The sequence below is a fragment of the Penaeus japonicus genome, unplaced genomic scaffold, assembly GCF_977035675.1.
Source record: "Penaeus japonicus unplaced genomic scaffold, GWHDUDI00000001_assembly GWHDUDI00000020, whole genome shotgun sequence".
Taxonomy (NCBI): Eukaryota; Metazoa; Arthropoda; class Malacostraca; order Decapoda; family Penaeidae; genus Penaeus; species Penaeus japonicus.
In genome coordinates this window covers 351,452-363,951 of record NW_028234422.1, presented here as the reverse complement: position 1 = coordinate 363,951, position 12,500 = coordinate 351,452, and the positions used below count along the sequence as shown (strand labels likewise).

Below are 12,500 nucleotides of genomic sequence, written 5' to 3'. Positions count from 1 at the left end.
CATTCATCCCACAATTTTTTTGGCCACAAATAAATATAATTATGTTTCGTCTCAACTTTAATTTGGAACAACTGAAGGTATTGTCATGCTGTTGATTTGATTATTGCCTTTCTGCCTTTAAGCTCCGATGTTGATTGACTTTCAGTGTTCAACGCTGTAACCTAAAGTGGGGGCGGTAGCTGGCGGTCAGTATGTAGACTGCCGCGGTTCTAATTCATATCATAGGTTTTGACAGTGCAGAGAAAAGAACGCTTTACTGCACGGACTCAACACAACCAAAGCTCTACTTTGGTTTTGGACAACGACAAAGGAAAACAAACAAAAAAAAACAAAAAAGAAATATATACCTAGATATAATTTAGATAGCTTAGATATAATAGATAAAAAGATATAGATATTGAATATAACCATTTGGCATTATATATAGAGAGAGGATTGATACGATAGATAGATGGATATATAATTTATAACTAATATATATATATAATATAGATAAATCTGTAATGGTATGTATGTAATTATATTTTAAAATATATATATATATATATATAGAATATTTAATATATAATAGATATATATATATATGTAACAATATACTATAGACATACTTCAAAGACATATTTTTATATACATACCAAACCTTACTTATAAATATATATCTTATATCTTACTTATATATAGTAAATATATATATATATATGATAATATATATATATATAGATAGATGAGTCCGCTTATTCTTCGTTTTAGCTTATTTTGGACAATGGTAATCCTATTTACGTCATGTAATTATTTAATACCAACCGAATTTTCTTTGCGTGTTTTATGTGTTTCACTAATGCTTATTTTTATCAATTTCATAACGAATTTACTATTCATAAAACCAAGTTAACCCTTTGGTTTGCTTTGCTAATATTAACTTTTTTAAACGTTGTAACATTTTCTAGAGATCGAAATATCTTTTTTCCTACCTCGAGTGACGGTCTTTATTAATAGATATATCCACTTAATGAAGTTGATATCTCCCTCTAGAGAGATCTTCCTGTAAATAAAAGGATCACGGGTTTTTTTTTAACATGCCCCTGCATGAACGATTAAAACTACCCCACTTTTCAATGCTTAGTGTGATATCACAGATTATATCATAACGGATGGACTCGCCCCTCGTAGACAGTCTCGGCACTATCCTCTAAATGTACAACTTAAGTGGAAACCTTTTGTGATTTATCTCTAAAATAATATACATCACACACACACACACACAATATATATGATATATATATATATATATATATATGATCTTATATATATACTTATAGAGATATAGATATATATATATTTTATTTATAATTTAGAATATATATATTAATCTTATATAATCCTGAATTATATATATATATATATATATATATATATATATATATATATATATATATATACCACTATATATTTATATATAATATATATATATATAAGATATTGACTATAGTCTTATATGTAATTATAACTATATATATATCCTATATATATACATGTGCCAAATGTAGCAACTTAGTGCTAACCTTTTGTGATTTATCTCCAGTGAAATATATCGTATATATAGCACACACACACACACATATATATATAGATATATTAAATATATATATATATAGTATATATAGATATATATATATATATTAGATAATTTGATTTATATATATGATATTATATATAATATATATATATTATATATACATATATATATATAGATAGTATACATATATATATATAGCTAATATATATAACCCAATAGATATATATATCTATTTTAATATATATTTAATATATAATGCTATATATAATATGATTATAGAATCATTGATATATATATATATATATATATATATATAATATATATATATTTTATACATATATATGTGTGTGTGTGTGTATATATATATAATATATATATATATGATATATATATATAAGATATATATCTATATATATATATAGTATATATATAGATATATATATATATATATCGATATAAGATATAGATATATAACTGTATTAGATCTATAATAAATATTAAAGATATATATATATATATATATTAATATATATATATTTTATACATATATATACATTTATACTCTATATATATATATATAAAGATATATAATTATATATATATCTAGCAATAATATAACTATATATTTATATACAGATATCATATTATATATATACACACACTATATATAGTTTCTATTTTAATATATATAATTTTTAAATATAGTTATATATACTTATATATATATAGTATATATAGATTACTATATACACACACACACCCTCATAATATATATATTATATCTATAAATATATGATGATACATAATATGTACATAGGATTAGATGATATATATTGATGTAACTGTATATACTATATATAATTTTCTGTAATTATATCTATCTATCTATCTATTTATGTATCTCATTCTATCCAACCTATCTGTTATCTATCTATATTTGAGTTTATCTACCTATTGTATCTACCTATATATTTATCTATATATATATAGATTGATATAACTAATATATATATATATACATATATGTATATGATTATATATCGTTAATACATTACATCAAACACACACACACACATAGTCACTAGATATATCTATATATCATCGCTATAATATAGATATAATGATATATGATCTCTATAGTTTCGTAGTATGTAGATTAATATATATATATATATATACTTAATATATATATACTATATATATACATTCATATTTAATAGAGAATATATATATATATATATGGATATATCTATATAATATATAATATATATATATAATACAACATATAATAATTGAGATTAAAAATAAATTTCAAAAAAAGATATATTATATCCCAAAACCCACACAACAACACCAAAAACACACTCACACCAAACACAAACACACACACAACAACACACACCACACCAAACTCACAACACAAACCACCAAATCCAAATCCCAACCAACCAAACACCAAAACAAACAACACAACCACATAACCGAACAACACCACACACAAACACAACCACCCAACACACAAAAAAACAAACCCAACACAAACAAACCAAACAATCAAACCTACCCAAACCCCAAAAAACCCAACAACAAACAACACCCACAAAAAAAAAAATACAAACAAACAACACAACCCCCAAAAAACACAACAAACAACCACAACCCAAACCCCAACACTAAAATAATACCCCTTTACGCCATCCAACACACACTCACAACAAAACCACACACACAACCAAACAACACAACACCAAACAAAAACACCCCAAAAACACACACAAACAAAAAAAAACACCCAACCCCACACACAACATAAAACCCAACAAAAAACCAAAAACACACACACAAACCCCCAACCCCCACATATTAGATAGGAAGTGGGGGTGATTTTAGTAGAGTAAGTCACTGTAAATAAAACCCAACCACACACAAACACTTAACATCCCATTAGAAAACTAACCAAAATCTTTAAACCCATTTTTTAAAACTAGTGGGGCGGGGCAAATTTTTCCTGATTTGAACTGATCCACAAAATCAGATAGTATTAGGAAAAATTAAAAGTGGAATTGTTTTTTCCGGGATACTGATGTAAATGATATATGTTGGTGCCACCTTTTAACTGTTTAGGCCTAAGCGCCGAAAGCCCCGGCATAAACTTTAAAGGCTGGAATGCCCCTTCGTGAGTGGTTAAGAGTGTTTCAAGGTAAAAAAGGGATATTTGGAAAAATTGATTTTGATGAGGGAAGAAAAAGATAGATTAAGGGACAGGGGAGGGTAAATTGACAATAGAATCGGGGTACGAGTTGAATTTAAGCAAAAAGCCCTTGATCAAGCATCTTAAAAATTTCCCATGAGGAGTTGCCATGGACAAAAGAACAGTTGTTTAGTTTTTAGATTTTAAAAGCGCTGTCCAATCGTGCTGGGTTTTTAAAGGGGTTTGAGTTGCCGAGGCCCCGAGAAAGATTTTTTGGAAAAACGGGCTGATCGGGGCAGGAGACTAAGAATTTGGGGTCTGTGGGCCCCCTTTTAAAAGGGCGACCCCAAATCTGTGTACAGCCAAATTCTTGCCCGAAGGATATCCAACTTGCTCGTCGTATTTGCTGTGAGTGTGATTGGTTGGAGAAGACTTTGGGGTTAGTAGATTCCCCAGACATATCATCATTAAAATCATTATCATCATCACCATCGCCATTATCATTATCATTATCATTATCCTCATTATCATCATCTTCATCACCACCCCATTCATCATCATGATCATTCTTATCTTTTTTCCCCTCTATGCTTCTCAACATAATAACATCTCTTTTTTTCCCCTTCGCCCCCCTCCCTCTCCTACAAGCTCCTCTTTCCCGCCTATGCTCCTCTTGCCCCTATATACCCCTCCTACCCTCTCTTCCCCTTCCCCTCCCCTCTTTCCTGCCTATACTCCTCATGCCCCTCTATGCCCCTTCTACCCTACCTCCCCCCCCCCCCTTTCTTCCTACCTATGCTCTTCATGCCCCTCTATGCCCCTCCTACCATACCTCTTCCCCCCTCCTTCGTGCTTATACTCTTCATGCCCTTCAATGCCCCTCCTACCCTTCTTTCCCGCCTATGCTCCTCGTACCCCTCTTGGTCCCTCTTACCCTCCCTTTCCCTTCCCTTCCCTTCTTTCCTGCCCCAGCTCCCTACCCTCTTTGCCCCTCTTAAAACCCCCTTTCCCTTCCCTTCCCTTCTTTCCCCGCCCATTTTTTCCCGTACCCCTCTTTGCCCCTCTACCCTCCCTTTCCCCCTTTCCCCCCCCTCTTTCCTGCCTAGCTCCTCGTACCCCTCTTTGCCCCCTTCCCCTCCCTTTCCCTTCCCTTCCCTTTTTTCCCGCCTATTCTCCTCGAAACCCCCCTTTCCCCTCTTTCCCTCCCTTTCCCTTCCCTTCCCCTCTTTCCCGCCTATGCTCCTCGTACCCCCTTGGTCCCCTTACCTCCCCTTTTTTCCCTTTCCTTCCCTTCTTTTTTTTTGCCAAGCCCTCGTACCCTCCCTTTGGGCCCCCCTTACCCCCCCTTTTTTCCCCCCTTTCCTTCTTTCCTGCCTATTCCCTCTATCCCTCTTTTGCCCCCCCTTTTCCCCCCCTTTTCCCTTCCCTTCCCTTTTTCCTGCCTATGCCCTCGTACCCCCCTTTGCCCCACTTAAACCCCCCCTTTCCCTTCCCGTCCCTTCTCTTTCCCCCTTATTCTTTCCCGTATCCCTCTTTGGGCCCCCCTAAACCCCCCTTTCCCTTCCCTTCCCCTCTTTTTCCCGCCAAAGCACCTCTACCCCTCTTTGGGCCCCCCTTACCCTCTCTTCCTTTTCCCTTCCCCTCTTTCCTGCCTATTCTCCTCGTACCCCCCCTTTGCCCCTCTTACCCTCCCTTTCCCCTTTCCCCTTCCCCCCCTTTCCCGCCTATTTCTCCTCGTACCCCCGCTTTTTCCCTCTTACCCCCCTTTCCCTTCCCTTTTCCCCCTTTTCCTCCCTGCTTTGCACCCCTTCCCTCTTTCCCCACTACCCCTCCCTTTCCCCCTTCCCTTCCCTTCTTTCCGCCTATTCCCTCGTACCCCCTTTTGCCCCTCTTACCCTCCCTTTCCCTTCCCCCTTTCCCCCCTTTCCCGCCTAGCCTCGTAACCCCCCCCCGCTATCCCCCTCTCCCTCCCTTTTTTCCCTTCCCTTCCCCCCTTTCCTGCCTATCCCTCCCTACCTCTTTGCCCCTCTTCCCTTCCTTTCCCTTCCCCTTCCTTCTTTCCTGCCTATTTTTCCTCGTACCCCTTTGCCCTCTCCCTCCCTTTTTCCCTTCCATTCCCCTCTTTCCTCCTATCTCCCGTACCCCTTTGGCCCTCTTTCCCTCCCTTTTCCCCCCCTCCCCCTTTCCTGCCTATGCTCCCCCTACCCCGCTTTGGCCCCCTTTCCCTCCCTTTCCCTTCCCTTCCCTTCTTTCCTGCCTATGCCCTCGTACCCCTCCCTTTTTCCCCCCTTACCCTCCCCTTTCCCTTCCTTCCCCTCTTTCCCCGCCTAGCTCCTCGACACCTATTTGCCCCCCTTACCCTTCTTTCCCCTCTTCTCCCCTCTCCCCCTTTCCCCTCACAAGCCCCAGATAGGCGTAAATTGGCTCCCCTTAAGATGGACTCATAGGCGCGGAAAATACACAGATCGGTTTTTATAATATTCTTCTTTCCCCCTGATTTTTTCTTGTTTTGGTTTGTTTTCTTTATTTTATTTGTTGATTATTTGAAATGTTTCATTAGCTATCACTTGGTGGAGGTGTCGATTTTTTATTTATTTTTTTTGTTTTTTTTAGTTTTGGGTTTTAAATGGAAATTTCTCTTTTTTCCCCTTTTTCTTTCTTCTCCTTTTGGGTTTGGGTTTTGGGGTTTTTTTTTTTTTTTTTTTTTTTTTTTTTTTTACAGAGGATGAAATTGTTGTGTCTGTCTTGCGGACTCCTCTCCCTCGTCCTTTTACTCTCTCTCCCTCTCTCTCTCACATATGTGTGTATTTATATATATATAAATATATTATATTAAATATATATATATATTTGTATAAAATAATATATATAATAATATATATATAAAGTATATTTAGTATATATAATACATATAATATTATATATAATTATATTATATATTAAATATATAACATATGTGTTTGTGTTGTGTGTGTTGTGTGTGTGGTGTGGGGTGTGGGGTGGTTGTAACATATATAAAATATATATATATATTATAAATTTTAAAAATTTTAAAAATATATATATATATGTAATATATATATAATATAAATATATTATAAATATTATATATATATATATATATGTATAATATATATCAACACACAACACACTCACACAAACACACACACTATATAAAATATACATATATAATAATATATATATATATATAATATAATATAATATATAGTTGTTTGTTGTGTGTGTGTGTGGTGGGGTGTGGTTGTGTGTGGTTGTGGTGTTGTGTTTGGGGGTATAAAAATATATATATAAAAAAATATATATGTTTTATATATAATAATTATATATTTAAAATAAATATAAAATAATAAAAATATTATAGTATATATAAATCAACACACACACACCCCCACACACCCACACACACCCCCACCCCAACACACACACACACACACACACACACACACACATAAATAAATATATATATATATATATATATTTATTAAATATATATATAATATATAATATATGTGTGTGTGGTGGTGTGTGTGTGTGTGTGTGTGATGTGTGGTGTGTGTTGGTGGGGTGTGTGTGTGAGTTTTTTGTTCCACTTTTTTTTGCATTCTCTCTCTCCCCTCTCTCTCCTCTCTCTCCCTTTCTCCCCTTTTTTTCTTTTTTTTTTTTTTTAAATTTTTTTTTGGCCCCCCCCCCCCCCCCCTCTTTCTCTCTTCACACAACCACACCTCTACTCTATCTATGTCCTCTGTCTCTCACCTGTCGCATTTCTCTCTCTCCGTCCTCTCTTTTCCCTCTCTCTCCCCTCTCCTCACCTCTCTCTCTCCCCTCATCTCTCTCTCTCCTCTCCCCTCTCCTCTCTTCCCTTTTCTCTCCCCTCTCTCTCTCTCCCCATCTCCTCTTTTTCTTTCCCCTCTCCTCTTTTTCTCTCCCCTCTCTTTCCCCCACACACACACACACACAAAACACACGCTGTCTCTCACTCGTCGCATTCTCTCTCTCTCTCTCTCTCTCTCTCTCCTCTCTCCCCCTTCCTCTCTCTCTCCCCCTTTCCTCTCCTCCCTCTCCCCCCCCTTCTTCTCCTCGTCTCTCCCTTTTTCTCGTTTTCCCCTCTCTTTTCTTTTTTTCTTTCTCTTTTTTTCTCTTTTCCCCCCCCCCTCTCTCTCCTTTTCACACACACACACACTCTACTCTATCTATGTCTCTGTCTCTCACTCTGTCCGCATTCTCTCTCTCTCGCTCCTCTTCTCTCTCTCCCCTTCCTCTCTCCTCTCTCTCTCCCCTCCCTCTCTCTCCTCCCTCTCTCCTCTCTCTCTCTCTTCTCTCTCTTCTCTCTCCTTTCTCCTCTCTCTTCCCCTCTCCTTTTTTTCCGGGGGCTTTAAACCAAAAAAATTTGGTGTATTGTGTTTTTTTTTTTTTTTTTTTTTTTCTTGGGGGGGGGGGGGGGGGGTTTAATTTTTTCCCTCCTTCTCTCCTCTTTTCTCATCTCTCTCTCCTCCCCTCCCTCCCCCCCCCCCCCTTTCTCTCTCTCCCCTTTCCACACACACACACACAACCACTGCTTCTCTCATCCCGTCGCATTCTCTCTCTCTCCTCCTTTTTTCCCCTCTCTCCCCTCTCTCCCCCCCCCCGATTTTTCTCCCCCACCCCCTTTTCCCCTTCCCCCCTCTCTCTCTCCCCTCCCCTCCTTTCCCCCCTCTTCCCCCTCTCTCCTCTCTCCCCCTCCTTTTATCCACCCCCCCTTTCCCCTCCCTTCTCTTTTCTTCCCTTTTTTTTTCTCTTTTCTCTCTCTGCCCCCCCCCCTCTCTCTCTCTTTCACACACACCAAAAAAACTCTACCTATCTATGTCCTCGCCTCTTTACTCTGTCGCATTCTCTCTCTCGCCTCCCCTCTCCCCCCCTCTCCCCTTTTCTCCCCTCTCCTCTCTCTCTCTCTTCCTCTCTCTCTCTCTCTCTCTGTGCCCTCTTCCCTCTTTTCTCCCTCTTTTTCACAGACACACCACACACCCAAACGCTGCCCTCCACTCGTCGCATTCTCTCCCCCTCTCTCTCCCTCTCTCTCTCTCCCTCTCCCTCTCTCCCTCTCTCTCTCTCCCCCTCCCTCTCTCTCTCTCTCTCTCTCTCTCTCTCTCCCCCTTTCTCTCTCTCTCTCTCTCCCCCTCTCTCTCTCTCTCCCTCTCTCTCTCTCTTTCTCTTTTCCCTCCTTTTCCCTTCCCCTTCTCTCCTCTCCCCTTCCCTGCCTCTCTCTCCTCCCCTCCTCTCCCCTCTCCTTCTCCTCTCTCTCCTTCTCTCCCCTCCCCCCTCTTCTCCCCTCTCTTCTCTCTTTTTCATACACACACACACACACACAGGGGTCTGTCTCTTACCCCTGTCGCATTCTCTCTCTTTTCTCTCCCCTCTCTCTCTCCCCTCTCTCCCCCTCTTTTCTTCTCTCACCCCCCCCCTCTCCCCCTCTTCCTCTCTCTCTTTTTCCCCTCCTCTCCCCCTTCCCCTCCTCTTTCCCCTTTCCTTTCCCCTCCCCTCCCCTCTCTTCTCTCTCTCTTCTCTCTCCTCTCTTTTCTCTCCTCTCCCCTCTCCATCATCTATTTATCAAACTCTATTTTCTCGCTCTCTTTTTCACGTGCCCCCATCCCCCCACCGACTTCGCCCAAAAATAAGGTAAAAGGATACCAAAGCACCGTCAAATTTAGTCGCTGATTTGTGAAGACTCCTCCTTTTCCCGTAACTTTGAGGGGGAAGGGACTGCGGGGGGCGTTGTTGTATACAGGGCGTGGGGGAAAGAGAGTTATTGGTGTGTTGGTGGCGTGTGTTGTGTTGTGTGTGTTGGGAGGTGTGGTTTGTGTGTGAGTGTGTGTGTGGGTTGTGTGTGTTTTGGTGAGTGTGTGTGTTGTTGTGTGTGTTTGGTGAGTGTGTTTTTGTTTTGGAATGGGGTTTGTGGTGGTGTGGTGTGTGTAAAATGCTTTGTGGTGTGTGTGTGTGTGTGCGTTTTTTTGTGCGTTTTGGTGTGGTGTGTGTGTGTTTGTGAGAAAGTACTCTGTAGATAGTATACGCGTGTGTGTTTCCGTGTGGGATGAAGGGACGGTATTGTATGTATGTGTTGTGTGAGGAGGGGGGGGGGGAGAGGGAAGGGAGTAGTGGCTATTGAGTAGGGGGACTAGGTGAAGGGGAAGGTCGGGCATGAACGTGCTGAAGGTTAAGAAAACCAGAGAAAAAGAAGTACAAGGCGTTGATGAAGTGAAGCAATGGGGGATGAGGGTATAGGGGAATAAAGGGGGGGGGGGGGTCTTTTTTTTTTTTTTTCTTCTTATATTTTCTTTTTTCCCCTTTTCTCTTATTTCTTTCTCTTATTTACTTATTTTCTTTCTTTCTATTTCCTCCCTTTCTCTTATTTCTTTCTCTTATTTTCTCTTTAAACCCTTTAAAATTTTCATCCTTTCTTCAATCATTTTTTTTTTTTTCTTATTTATACACACACGAGCCCCCACAAACTGTATAATACAAAAAAATATATATATATTATTATATATTATATAAATATATATAAAATATTAAAAAATTTTATTTTATATATATTTATATACAAATAAAATATATAAATAAATATATATATTTTAAAAACATATATATAAATATATATAATAAAATTTTTATATATTTATGTATATAAAATATATATTATATATATATATATATATAAAATATTCATTATTTTATCTAATTTAAAATATTTATAATTACATACTTTTTTATAAATATATATATAAATTATAATATATTATATATATATGTATAAATATATATATATAAATAATATATTATATATTTATATATAAATGTTTGTAGGGACATATATATATATATTATAATAAAATATATATATTTTAAATATATATATATATAAGGGTTTTTATGTACATTATTAAAATAAAATAAATAAATTATATATATATATTTTAAAAATATTTTATATATATTATATATTTATTTATAAAATTTTTTTCTTTTAAAAAATTTTTTATAAGTAAATACAACATACTTTTTATATAAATATATATTTAAAAAAAATATATATATATATATATATATTAAAAAAAAAAAAAGGTTGGATTGGTTTTTTTGTGTGTGTGTGTGTTTTGGGGTTTTGTGAGGCGGGGGGAGGCCCCCTCTCTCTCCCTCTCCCTCCCTCCCCTCTTCCTTCCCCCCTCTCCTCCCCTCCTCCCTCTCCTCTTCCCCCTTTTCCCTCTCAACCCCCCACCCCTTTAAAACCCCCCTATTTCTCTATTTCCTCTATTTTCTTTTTTTTTTCTTTTATTTTTGCGTTTTTCTCTCTCTCTCTTTCTATCTCCTGCCTCTCTTTTCCCCCCCCTCCTCCTTTTCCTCTCTCCCCCCTCTTCTCTCTCCCCTCTCCTTTTCTCTATTTCCTCTCTGCTCTTTCCCTTCTCTCCCCCCCCCCCCCCCCCCCCCCTCCCCCCCCCCCCCCCCCCCCGGCCCCCCGGCAAACCCAAAAACCCCCCCCCCCCTCCCCCCCCCCCCAAACCCCCTACTCCCCCCCCCCCACCCTCCCCCTCCCCAACCCCCTCCCCCCCAAAAAAAAAAAAAAAAACCCAAAACCAAAAAAAAAAACCCCCAATAAAAAAACCCCCTCTATCAACTTTCTCTCTCTTTATTTCGCTCGCTTTCCCCTCTCTTTTCTTCCTCTAAAACTTTTTTTCTTCCTTAGGTTCTTTCCCCCTTTTTCACCTTTCCCCCCCTTTTTTCCCCATAAGTTTTCCGTTTTCCTTTCTTACCAGAATTTCCCCCCAAAAAAGTAATAATGAAAAGTTTTTTCCTTCTCCTTTTTTTATTTTTCCTTCCTCTCTTTTTTCCTTGGAAATCCTATTTTTTCCTCTAGTCGAGGGTTTTTACTGTGTGTGATCTCATTATCCTTCTGTAGTGCAAACCTTTGGGGGAGTTTTTAAGAAACAAAAATTTAAAATGGCTAAAGCCTTCCTTTTTGTTGGGGAAAAGGAATGTTTTCCCAGGTTTGGTTTTTAAACTTGCATTTTTCGACTTTTTATATTTAACAAAGGCAAAATTGCCAAATCATCTTGAACTATTTGGGGTTTTTGTTTTTTTTTAAAAAAAAACGTGGCAAGTGCAAACAAATTTTAACTAAGTTTTTTTTAAACCCCAATTTTTTATCTTACTCTTTTCTTTCTTTATCAATTTATATATTTATATATATATTTTTTTATAATATAATATATTTTATATAAAATATATATGTTTTGTATGTATGCAGTATGTATGTATTTTAAATTTTTAAAAATATACATTCATTCATTTATTTAATCATTCATTAATTTTCCTTCCTTTTAAAGATAATTTCGGACCCGAAGAAACCTGGCGATAAATTCAATCTAAAAAATTTAATTCGTGACAAAGAGACAAAGGGCATAGTAAAAATGTTTTTAAAATTTGTAAACTTTTTAAATGATTGTTTTCCCATAAAAAATGGGTACAAAAGTGAGTTAGAGCAAATGTTGCCAAAGGGATATTGGTAGTTCCCCGAAAAAAAATGTAAAGAAAATTTAGGGTAAATTTTTTGGGTTTTTTTTTTTTTCTTTCTTTTTTTTTTCTTTCTCTCCCCTCTCTTCTGGTTTAATATTTGTGGGGGGCGTCTTTTTAAAGCCTCAAAACGTTTTACTAAAAATAGTTCGGGGAAAGGTTTAAACATTT

The 12,500-nt window shown here is 37.1% G+C and overlaps 1 protein-coding gene across 24 annotated transcripts in view; it reads right to left on the bottom strand.

Moving 5' to 3' along the window:
- The window catches only part of LOC122263497 (uncharacterized), a 456,927-nt gene that overhangs the window by 201,640 nt on the left and 242,787 nt on the right, over window positions 1-12,500 (bottom strand). The window lies entirely within an intron of this gene.